At 42.7% G+C, this 12,289-nt stretch overlaps 1 protein-coding gene across 1 annotated transcript in view; it reads left to right on the top strand.

The window, feature by feature from the left end:
* Positions 1-384: 384 nt before the first annotated feature.
* Ptn (pleiotrophin) overlaps positions 385-12,289 on the top strand; it is a 90,548-nt gene continuing 78,643 nt past the window's right edge. The window contains exon 1 of the mRNA XM_052719665.1: positions 385-709. The gene's annotated coding sequence lies outside the window, so the exon portion shown is untranslated. The remainder of the gene's footprint in view (positions 710-12,289) is intronic.

The raw sequence follows: 12,289 nt of genomic DNA, 5'->3' as shown, positions 1-12,289 counted from the left end.
GTTAGCTGGACTCCCTGCAGGAAAGGCCTCTGGGGATGGAGAGCAAGGGGCAGCTGCATTTGCACACAGCTCCCCCTACCCTCCGAATATCACATTAAAAAGGGAAAAAAAAAAAAAAGCGTCGGCCCCAAACTGTAGTCTAAAATGCCATCAGTTTTCCAATGAAGATATCCGACTTGATAAGCCGAGGTATGGACTCATGCGAGGAAAAAATGATGGTGCTTGGGAGTTTGTGAAAGAAATACTGTGCTGGGTGGATGCTAAGAACAAACAGTTTTATATCCCCTCGTCTTTCCGTGCAAATCCGTTTGGGGAAAGACTGCCCCCAGAGTAGCCTGCTTTTCATAAGCTTCCCAATCAGATTTCGGGGGCAAAGCACTCCCCCTCCCTCGCACAGCCTGCTTCTTCTCCCTGCCTGCTCCTCTCAACCCTCCCATTCTCCATTTCCCTCCCTGGCAGGGTGTAATTGAGATCAGGTTCCCCGCCTTCCCGTCCAAAAATCCCGCCAAGGAAGCCCCAGAGCATAAGAAAATCCAAAGTAGAGAGAGGGGAAGAAAGAAAGCACCGAGTCATCCATCCAGAAGGGGGGAGAGCGCAGCCGCCCAGGCAGAAGCAGCATCCAGCAGTACCTGGAGTCCGCTGCAGAAACCTCGCCCGCACGGTGCAACAAAGGCAGCCTGCTACTCAGCGAGGACCTCTGCAAGCCAAAGTAAGTGCAAAGCACCCCGTGGACTTCTCCAAAGGGTCTCTGGTGAAGTGTGCCTACCCCTAGGCCACTTTCCTGGCAGTCCGCAGTCTATGGGGGTTGGAGCAGGAGAGAAGCTGCCTGGAGTCGGCTAGTAGGGCTGATTTTCAAAACGGACTTGCTCCCAAAGGCAAACCAACCCAGGGAAAATTGGGGGGACGAGTTCGGATCAGTTAGGGTGTGCTCGGATGAGAAGAAGGGAGGCAGCTTTTGTTTTGTGGAGAGTGCATGGGGACGGCATTCCTGCTACCTGCTGGAGCATGCAAAGCGCGGGAGAGGACACATTTGTGCTCTTTGTAAAACCTGGAGCTCTGGTGGGTGTGTCTGGCCCAGCAGGCAAGAGAGAGACAGAAAGAGAGAGAGAGAGAGAGAGAGAGAGAGAGAGAGAGAGAGAGAGAGAGAGAGAGAGAGAGAGAGAGAGAGAGAGAGAGAGAGAGAGAGAGAGAGAGAGAGAGAGAGAGAGAGAGATGAGAGAGAGAGAGAGACTGCAGCAGCAGCAGTCAGGTCTCATTTTCCTACCTCCACTTCTCAGGTGGCCCCAGAGCTTGCCAACTGCCCGCTGCTACAGCTCTAGGTGTGGTACATGCTACATGGTAGCGGCCTGCCCCTCCTGCCTGCCTGTAGAAAAGCTTCTTTCCAGGATATACTCCCTATCCTGCCTGCCAGCTCAGGAATGGTTCTAGGCACAGTTCCTGCCAAAGTTTCAAAGACATGCTTTGAATTTTACCTTTTCTTGGGGAGCCAACTATTCTAACGGACTGGCACATAAGCACTTACATTTTCAATTTCATCCAAATAAACCAGGGATATGGTAAAGACTAGTTTGGCAAATACCCAGAATTTCTGAGGTGATATTTCAATTAAGTTATCATAATATGCTTTGAGAAGAATGTATTCACTTCCTTTGTGCACAAAACACGGCCTTTCCTCTCCTCTTACACACGCGTGTGCGCGCACACACTTCTATGGACTATGATGTGGCACGTAAATTTAAGGGCACACTTTTGGTTTACATAGAGAGCTAACTCATTCCTGTCTCCCCTTTTACAGGGACTTTAGAGGTGTCTGGGCAGAGTGAGGCCATGGAAACAGAGTGGGTGGTTCCTGAAAGCAGGCGATGCACACTTTGGGGGAGAAGGAAGTAAGAAAGTTCTCGCTTTGTTCAGCATCTTTTCTCCTGAGACTGCCAGAAGTTTTTTTTCTCCAGTAGTTTAAGAAAGTGTGTGTGTGTGTGTGTGTGTGTGTGTGTGTGTGTGTGTGTGTGTGTGTACAAGCACGCACACGCGTTGGAGGAAAGGGCCTGGGAGGCACTTCAGGAACTACCAAAGAAAAGCTTTTGAACTAACAACATAATGGAGCAATTTCATGATCCCAGGCAAATGTGGAACTGATGAAACAGCGGAGCCTGCTTTAGCCCTTTCATCGTCTGGGAATGAATTGTTTTGTGGGAATATTAAAAGGTAATGAGAATGAAACAGAAGAGAAGTCGGCCAACACAGAACAGAAGGCTGGTGCTTTCCGGATTCATTACGTCCCCTTTAAAGTAAATTATGTGCCTTCCAGGCCAAGTCATTAGAAACACTTACAGTCCAGTTAAACTCGAGGGAAGTTAGGGTGAGTATTGTCCCTTGCTCCTCTTTGAGACCTGAGTTATTTCAGACTGGCAACAGTGGTTGTTTGCCATGGAAATTAAAGGATGAGATTTTCAAATTGTTTTATTTTAAAACCACAACACCATTCTTTTGAACTATAAGAAACTTTAAAATTTAAATTTTCTGACTAGAATTGAAGTCTTTAGAAGAAGACAATCTTTCTCCAGCTGCTCACACACCCAGGTCAAGACAGCTTTCTCAGTTGGTGAACTGCCTGTATACACACACACATACACACACACACACACACACACACACACACACACCACACACACACACACACACACGCCTTTCTTGCCCCTACCCCTCCCGTATACAAACTGTAGCCCCTCTAGGTTCTGGATTCTAGCTGTTTGTGGCTCAAACACTTTATGCCCTCAAAGGCAGAGTTGTGAGAGAGACAGACCTACTGTTTACATGATGTTTTAGCCCTCTGACTCCTAGGTGATATCCCATAGGGATGAGAATAGAATATATTTGACTGCATATTATATTGTGTTGTGTATACTATATAATATAAAACTGTCTGTCTTCCTGGACCACTTTCTGTAACACCGGGAACCAAAAAACAAACTCATTTAGTGAAAGTTTTCATTTTCATGTTTCTCTTTTTCTCCTTCTCCTCTTTCTTTTTTTTTTTGAGACAAGGTTTCTCTGTATAGCCTTCACTATCCTGGAACTTGCTCTGTAGACCAGGCTGGCCTCAAACTTACAGAGATTTATCTGCCTGCCTCTGCCTCAGAGGGCTAGGATTAATGGCATGCACTACCACTGCCTGCCAGTTTTCATGTTTCTTGTTTGGTCTTTACAAACAGCAATATGTAACAATATCTGATTTTTTTTTCCTTAAAAGTTTTTTTTTTTTCAATGCAATGATCTGGTTTGCATTTTCACAAAACCTGGTCACTGAAAATAACACAAGACCCCTGAATAATTTGCAAAGTTAATCTCTTAGAGATGAAATATTTTAGGTTTAAAGTTTCTATTTTTTTTCTTGGAAATGCTCTTGATTCCTCATTTTAGTGGCATTCCCCGCTCAGCATTTGTGGTGTGGGGGACTTTATAATTCCTCAGTGTGTTCCCTGGAACACACTGATTTTTTTTGCCTGATTTGTATGAAATGGTGGTGATGTTAATAGTCATTGAAGCCAGAATTATGGTTATAAATGGCAGTTTACAAACGCTTATGTTCTTAATACGGCAGCGTGGTAACAAGGGACTTATCCTTGACCCTTATACTGATGATAAGGCCCAGTTGAGACTACTCAGAACAGTGGGCCCACGAGTGTGCTCCACGCCCGAGTTCCCCTGACTTACCTTGAAGCCTGGTTTACACTGGATCATCCAACATGGCAGAGCCCTGTGCTGCTTCTGACCCAGGCCTTGTAGGTAAAGCTGAGCTGGATGAGGAATGTTTTCTCCTCTGAGGTCTGTCTAAGGAACAAATGGAAGAGCTTTTGTGTCCTCTGGCACAGGCCACACTTTCTTCCTGGGAGTGAGGGTGAAGGAACACGTCGATATGGGCCTTTTCTTTGGGAGCTGCGCCTGCTTTTTCCATCCAGGGAAAATAAAGGAGAATTTGGGCCTTGGCTTTTCATTGGCAAGTCTTTCCATTCTTGGTGTTTATGGCCTGTCCAAGTTACCATTTACTGGGCCTTTTTTTTTTTCTAGGTGCTACAAGCCAGACTTATAGATAGTAGTCTGCATGCTGTTGTTACGATCTTTCTAGACCAATAACTATAACACGCCTTTTATGACAATGTAAGTACTTTTGGTTAAAAGGGTAGCTGTGAACAAACACTATTCGAGGAGACTGAGACAATGGTAGTACTTGTGGATTTGATCATGGGAGATTGAGACTATGGTAGTACTTATGGATTTGATTGTGCAGCGCACACTCACTATAATTCCCCAAGGATTAAGGATAGGTAGGAATAATGTAACCTAGTCAATAGTTCATGCCTGAGACATTTTGAGTAATAAAATTTAATTTTTCTTAGTGTTCTTTGTGTTTAAAGTCATTTTATTATAGTGACCTTAAATAAAGTTCCATCTCAAATAGAAAAAGAAAATATGGTTTTCTAAGAGTAGAATTCTTAGACTCTTAAGCTCCACAAATACAGCAATAACAACAAAAATTGACTACTTTGTATTAATTTTGAACGACATGAGTCCTGGTCACTGACCATCAGGGTCTAGTTTTGAGACTTTCTGGTAGTAAACATCAAATCACAAATTCGCATGCTCTAGCCTTCTGTTCACACACCCGTTTGCTAAGCAGTGTTAACTGGGAGACGCTTTATTAGAAATTCATGTAAAACAGATTCTAAGCAACCACAGTCCATTGTCCTCCCACCTGACTCTGAAGAAAACAATGCTTTCAGAGCCATAGGTGATTTCATCCAGTGGCAACTGGCCTTTCTTCCTTTGCTAAGCACATACCAGCTTTACCTGCTAGCTCTGCCCTCTTCTGCTCATCCTCCCTTGCAATCCCCATGATGTGTCCGTATCCAACTTCTCCCCCAACCTCTTTGGATACTTGGCTTTTCTTTGATCTCTCCCCCTCAGTTTCCAAATATGGACATTTACTTTCGAATTTTCTCTCTTCTCTCCTTTGCTCTTCCTTCCGTTCCTGCTTCTGAATGTCCCAATGCTGATCCAATCCCACAACGTCCATTTACCCATTCCCCCGTCTCACAACAAACATCATGTGTTGCTCCTGATGCCCTTAGGCTTCCAGAGGAACCGTCCCCAAATCTCATTTACTGCTTTTATTTCAGGGGTTCTGTAGACCTGCTGGTCCAGTCCTCATCATACTCCACCCTCCTTCTTCCTTTACATTGCCATGGTTTCTGACTCTTGACTACTTCTAGCACAGAGAGAGAATTCCTGCTTTTCTGTAACAAACTCAATGTATTATTTTCATCACAACTCTAGTCTAACTATGAGGCCTTTGCCTCTCAGAGTTTCAAAAATTTACTTTCTCACTATATTTCTGTAACAATTTATTCGTGTAGGCTGAATAGGGTATTCTTAGAGAAAGCAATGTGGCTCCTTTCAAGAATGTACCTGCAATAGAACAAATATCTCCAACTCCCTAGTTTAGATTTTTTTTCTGTATCACATGTGACCATCTCTCTTTTTGTTTAATTAATTGAATTTATTTACCATTAGCCTCTCAAACCCAAAGTCCAATATATGTATATATATATATTCAATATGTATCATATTTGTGAATATATAACCTATATATCCTATATATGTGACATTATATGATGTATGTGTGTGTGTGTGTGTGTGTGTGTGTGTGTGTGTGTGTGTATGAAGTCAAATAACCCAGAACAGTCCTTGTTTTCAGTTTTCATTGGATTAACTTGATGTGCGAGCATCCTGATGCCTGGGGCACACCTCCAGAGTTTCTGTCTTAAGAAGTAGATTCACACAACCAGGGTCTATGATAAGGAGTCTGGAAGTGGACAGCGTCAGATGAAGGCCCCCCTTCTGTTGACTCCTTCCCTCTTCTCATCTTTCATATTCTGTTCTCCAACACTCCCTACAGGACACTTCCTGCTTCTTCAAAGAATACTCCCTTTTATTTTCCTAGATCATTGCCTTTTCTCACTAAATGCTGTTCAAAAATTCAGCATGCTCAATGCATGGGAGATTTGGCAACAGAGATCTACAAAGATACTGGCTTTCCCCATCAAGTTTTGGAGAACATTTTCCCTACAGGGGACTCCCAGTTGCAAGTAGAACCTCCAATGGTTGGCATTAACCATAGGCATAACCCAATCCAGGTCCTTTCCGGGGCCCTGCTGTGGAAGGATTCAGTACAGTGAGGGAATAAAGGAGTGGATTCAGAGGCCGGTAGTTCACCACTGTCCTGTACGTTGCCCAGTGTATGCTGATGGATGTGTTACCAGGTTTTTTGAGATTTGGGGATTTTTTTTTTTTAAGCTCAGGGGTGGGAATGCTGATGACACACTCTGCTTTCTCAGTGAGTGTAACACTCACAAGCTGTGAACCCTCCTACTAAACACAAGCTCATATTACCAAAGCCCACATAAGCAAACCCTGTCTTTTCCATGTCCCGCTTGGACGCCCTCACTGTCACTTTTGTAGGATACCTAGAGAATGCTAAAGATGCCAGAAGGTAAGTTTGACCCGGTGAAGCGAGGAGGAGGAGAGGACTGTGACAGAAACAGGAAAAGGAAATCTGAGTCACAGTTTTTCAAAAAAGTGAGAAGACAAATCCCCAAAAGACTCAACTGAAACAGCATGGCATCTTTTATTAAATGGTGGGGTTCTAGCTCCTTCTTACGAGTCTGGAAGGATATGCACTACATTTTCAATTGGTTATTTTCATCACATTTAGGTCTTTAGAGTTCTTGGCACAGTGCATGCACTCTGACTTCCATGTTCAGGCCAGTTGCCCAAGGATTTCTCCAGAATGAAGGTTCAGATGCCCTAAATCTCCTTAGGGACCGTACATGTCCAGCGACTTCTGGGTGAAGGCAGTTTCTTTGGCCTGGGGAACTCACTTTGAGTAACAAGACATCTCATCTCATGTGAGACAAACTGTTCTTCTGTTGTAACTTTCTACACATGATATCAATAGCTTAATAAAAATCATGAGGATCCTTGGTGAAAACCTTCTTGCTAGATGCAAAATGTGCTTGTGCCTGTCTCTTCATGTCCAAATATTCCCAGTGTTTGATTGCTCCTCAAAAGCTATTGCATGGTCTGCTATTGACTCAGCTGAAGCTACTGTATGTTCCAAGTAGCCTGACCCCATGCACAGGGGTTCTCCTGCCCGCTGCTTCTGTTGGAGTCTTCCTCTGTAGAGAAAGAAAAAAGTCCAAGTGTTGTCTCCCAGATTGTCCTTCAAAACTTACTACATGTGTTTGGTGGACTTTGCCCTTACTATTGAAAGTATAGAGAAGAGCAGACTTTCTTGGTCCTATTCTCATCTGGACTTGGACACCTATCATACATTCTCCTGTTCTCTTCTGTGTCATAACAGAGGAAGGGCAGAAATCATCCTTCTATGTGACATCCTAAGAGACTTCAGGATGCCCAGACAAAAGGCAGCCCAGATTTAAATCAACAGTGAATATAATTTTGTAATAATCCCAGGAAACTGAGAAAATATTTTAGGATAAAACAAATGGAAATTATCCAAAGATTTAGAACAATGTTTTCATAATAGCCTACCTCAGGTGCTGAGAATTTGGACATTGCTATGTCCTAGTCACAGTGCTTTGCTTCTGATTGCAAAAATTCTCTTTTAACATATAGTTTAACACACAGTGTCTGTATGTGAGCATAGTGGACAGCTGACCAAGTGTACCCTATACACCATTATTAGAATTTTTGGCTTAAAAATAAAAAAACACCCTAAAACTCTGGGGAACCTGATTTAAATATTCACATTCTGTCTAAAAGAAAAAAGAAAAGAAAAGAAAAGAAACCCTACCATAAAACAAACAGCTCAAACTCTGCTTTCTATGGGCACTGTATTTCTTTAGAAGCACTTTGTATGAGGAAGCCTGATGGTTCTGTAGGAAAGAGGGTAGGTAATTCACTAATTTCAAATCAAAATGCGTGTTTAAATCTTGGAAGGATACCATAAATGCTGTCTTCCCTTCCTCTTTTCTTTCCCAGTTTGCCCTAGATATTTAATTATTGAACAGTGTCTGAGAATATGTGAGACACCAAGTAGGCTCCATGTAGGTCAAACTTGTAAGCTGATTCATTTAAATCATAGGAAAGAGTTTTTCACTATATTAGGAAAACAGATATACCTGAAGAAACATGTTTGTCCTACTCTAGAAAATCATGTTCATGCTACAGGTTAATCAAATTTTATGAGAAAAACTTATGTTCTTTGACTATATAACATATATTACCACTCTGATAAACTTTTACAGTTTTTCTGGTGTAACTTAAAAATAGTTATATTTATAATTATGTGTCCTTCATTTCTTTCAACACTGTAACTGATTCATGCAATATTTTAAAAGGGATATATACACATTAACATGTACATTTGTTTCCACCAAATGAGCTAATTAAGATGGAAATTCAATTTGTTTAGCTTGATATGGGTAAATTGGAATCGCAAAAAATGCTTGGGAAGTTATGGATTTTTATTAAAATGATGGAAATAGAAAAATGCAAGCTAACATCCCATGCAGTAAACAAGAAGAGTCTCTGTCTCAGCAAAGGATGGCTTGTTTAGATGGGAACAAATGATCTTGAAGAATTAGCATGCACCAGTTCAAGGTCAAGCTGCCTAAGCAGTGTGTTCCATTTTTGCCGGAAGGACCCTTTCCATGGAGTCAAGAGAGAAAGTCTCCCTAGGGAGGACAAACTTCGTGGTCCCTCCCAGGACTCATCTCATTCCTCAGCTGGTCCCTGGAGCCTGGGAAACTTCTGAGCTGCTCCAGGGTTCCAGGGTGGGTCTAGCTCACTGCAGGTGGGTAAGCTCCAAGGCCAGCAGCTCTCTTTGATGCTTGTCGCTCCAGGGCTTGGCAGCCTCCAGGGGAGTTATTTATTTGCTCTGTTATTATTTGGAGTGAGTAATGTACAATTGGCTCTAGTTGAAAGTGAGTGGGATCAAATTGGGATTTGACAACCACATTGTTGATCACAGACGAGGGCTGAAAGAGGGCTGAAAGTCAAATGCCTTTCTTGTCTCTGCCAGTACTAGGGTTCCCACCAACTTTAGCCCCAAGTGCTTTTCGCTCTTTTTAAGTAGAGTGTTGTTCTGAGGGTGAGGAAATGATGGTGTCTCTTCTGATATGTGATATCTGAGGATTTGAAGATGCACTTCAAGGCTGTCATGAATGAATTTGGTTTGGAGATGTAGATCAAAAACGGTTTAGCAGAATAAACGGGTAGATGTGGATTTCTACCAATTTCTTCTTAAACAGACATTTCCCAAGTGTAGGCTGGCTCTGTGGGTTTCTAATGATTCATCCTCTTGCAAGAGGCTAAATGGGAGCCATTGACTTCAAAGCCTGCACAAAAGAAGACAAAAAGAGAAAAAGAAAAAAAAAAGGGAAAAAAAGGGAATTTGAGCAGAGGTCTAAGGGGAACACGCAAGAATGGGAGAGAGCGCAGCTGTAAGCCTGTAGAAAGGAACTTCAGAACTCAGAAAAATTCCATTTCAACAGTGTTGAAGGTTCTTCCACATCAGACAAATGACCTGGAGCATGCCATTGCGTCCTCTGGGTCTGTCTGCTGTGGTGGTGGTTGTTGGGAAATTTCTCTGGGGCTGACTTGTTTTGCTCACTTTTCCAATCTCCTGGCTCCAGGTACCTCTAGCTATGACAATCCCATGAAGCCAGGCTCACACTGGAGAGCAGCCTGGTCCTTTCCTTGATCTTCCCAGAGGGAGTCTTTGAAGACAAAGTAGTGTTAGCTTTGTAAAGATTCCTGCCTTAACCAGGATACGAACGTCCTAGGTGCAGGACTTGCAGCTGAAGACCGTGGTTCTTGAAACTGCTCCCCTTCTAATCCTTTCTTTCATCTGTGTACCCCAGACACTCACTAATGGATAATTAAGTGAGAGAAGAGTAGGGGTCTCCTTCCCTGAGCTGGAGCACAGAGGGGTCCCCTTCAGTCCAGGGCTCAGATGTAAATTGATCTATCATCTTTCTGGCTTTGTTTTATGCCTTGACTTGTATGCACCAAATGGAGTGCATAATGCTATTTTCTTTCTACTCAGAAATTTATGCTTGGGAAGTTTATCAAAAATTCAAATATAAGTATGAAAAGCAAATATGGCTCTTTTACCTTCCTATTTCAAATTGTTTCCTTCCTCATTTGATATCCAAAATCTATACCAAGGCATAACGACTTTCATGATTATCATCCACTGGACCTTGGGCACCAGTAACTGGAGAGGGTTTCAAGAAAGGTGTGAGTTTTCTTCTTTAGCAAGAAATGTCAGCCTAAGAATTAGAGGCTGTTTATCTCAAACAGGAATGGATTTTGTTGTCCTTGAAACTTGATGTGGGATGGCTTATCTTGACCCTTGGTACCATTTAAACAAAATCACACTTTGTTGAGCATATTAGAACATTTGTACGTAGTCTGCATCATAACATGACAGTTGTATTGGAGAATCTTTTAGACCTGAAATGAGGCCAGAATCCTTGGGATCGGAGACTTAGAGAAGCATATACATCTGGGAGGATTTAAAGGCCAGTAGTAAAGTTCTCTCAAGGTGTATGTGGAGAAAGGATGAAACTGGTTTATCAGGTACATTTGACTCTTACTGAAATGGAGATGACAGAAAACCTAGGGAGGAGAGCCATGTGCAACTGAGAGTCGATCAAGGTGTACACTAGAAAGACAGGACATAGAAATATGACTCGGTGTGTGCTAAAGCAAACTCACAGATCTTGAAATATAGTATTTGTATTTAAGGGAGTCACTCTACTAAGCACGAGTCCCAGTGGCTACGTATTTTAAAGCTACATTTCATTATGTCTACCACATAGTTAGCAACATGTGTGGACTACTTTCAGTATATCACTGCCTGAACTAGAATATTGACACTCAGCCCATGCTTGCTAGTGGAAAGAATAACATCAACCCCTTAATGTAGGTTCTGTCTCCTCCATTCACTCACCTCTGGCTGCTCAAGCTGAAAATCGTGTCAAGAGTACTTATTTTCTTGGCCTCTAGTTTTTTTCTCTCCTGATTTATCCTTTGTGCTTGAAGGACCGTTCTAGTATCTATGCTGCATTCACCCAGAGCCCAGCCTCCTACTACTGAATAAAGACAATTGTATCTGGCCTTCACTGTGGCCATTGCGACATCTACTTTCCTTGCTGTTCTCAAAGACATGTGGTAATAAGTAGAGGTGTAGGGTCCACCACTACCTTTGAGGCCTTGCTCCTCGACACTGCTAGGGCAGGAGTGGGTTTTGTCCCTTACCACCAGATAATCCTTACCACCTTCACCTTTTTTTCTTATTGCTTTCTATCTTTGTTCTTTTTAGAGCCCTGTTTAGCAGCAGCAATAACAGGGAGTATTTACTGATTGATTTCACTATAGTGTTTGGCATGTTATTAGATCTTTGCATTAAGTTCTGGGCTAAATTCTTCCAATAACTCTGTGGGATAAATACACCCTCCCCCTTAAATAAAGGAGCTGAATCTCAGGTTGGCCATTCAATAGAAGGTGGTAGGACAGGGAATTGACATTATGGTCTAGGTTAATCTAACACAAAGACATTCAATACCACACTCTTTCTGCTTCCAACTCCCGTTCAATGACAGATATTTGAAGTATTTTTAGTTCAATATTCCCTTCTCTTTCATAGCCAGCTCCAATAACAGGCTCTCACACTGTTAATTTATTTCTAACTCATTAAGATTTGTAGAACACAGTGCTGGATAATGAATGTTGCTGTTAGCTGAGACCTCCCTAATTGCATATTATTGCATACGGTTTCATTTCTAGTTGTTTTCACAAGCATCCATTTGCCTGGCATGGTGGTTTCAACATGACTGTGTTGAAGAGAGGGCTCATCTGGGGCTGGTTGCAGGAGCGTGTCTAGGAGCTGCTGTTTGATCCTCTGGCCTGCTATCACCTGACTCAATTGTTGGACTGCTGTATTCTAGCCCTGGGGGAGGCCACAATGCTGTGTTTGTTTGTGTATGAGAATCCCTGGCTTTGATTAGCAGCAAGCTACAGTGCAGCTGAACACACAATAGGGACCAAAGGATGGGAAAAAAATCCTGCTACAGTTTCCCATTGGAAAGCGTTCACTGTCAAGCTTGGACATCCAACAGTGGGGCACAGAGGAACAGAGGCTGGGAAAGGTTAGGTGATGGATTCTCCACGCCCTACAGCCTGTGGTGTGCAACAAAGTCAC

The sequence above is a fragment of the Peromyscus californicus genome, unplaced genomic scaffold (genome assembly GCF_007827085.1).
Source record: "Peromyscus californicus insignis strain IS unplaced genomic scaffold, ASM782708v3 Scaffold_6__1_contigs__length_162567912, whole genome shotgun sequence".
Taxonomy (NCBI): domain Eukaryota; kingdom Metazoa; phylum Chordata; class Mammalia; order Rodentia; family Cricetidae; genus Peromyscus; species Peromyscus californicus.
Note: the sequence above shows the minus strand (reverse complement) of the source record. Positions and strands in the feature narration are given on the sequence as shown.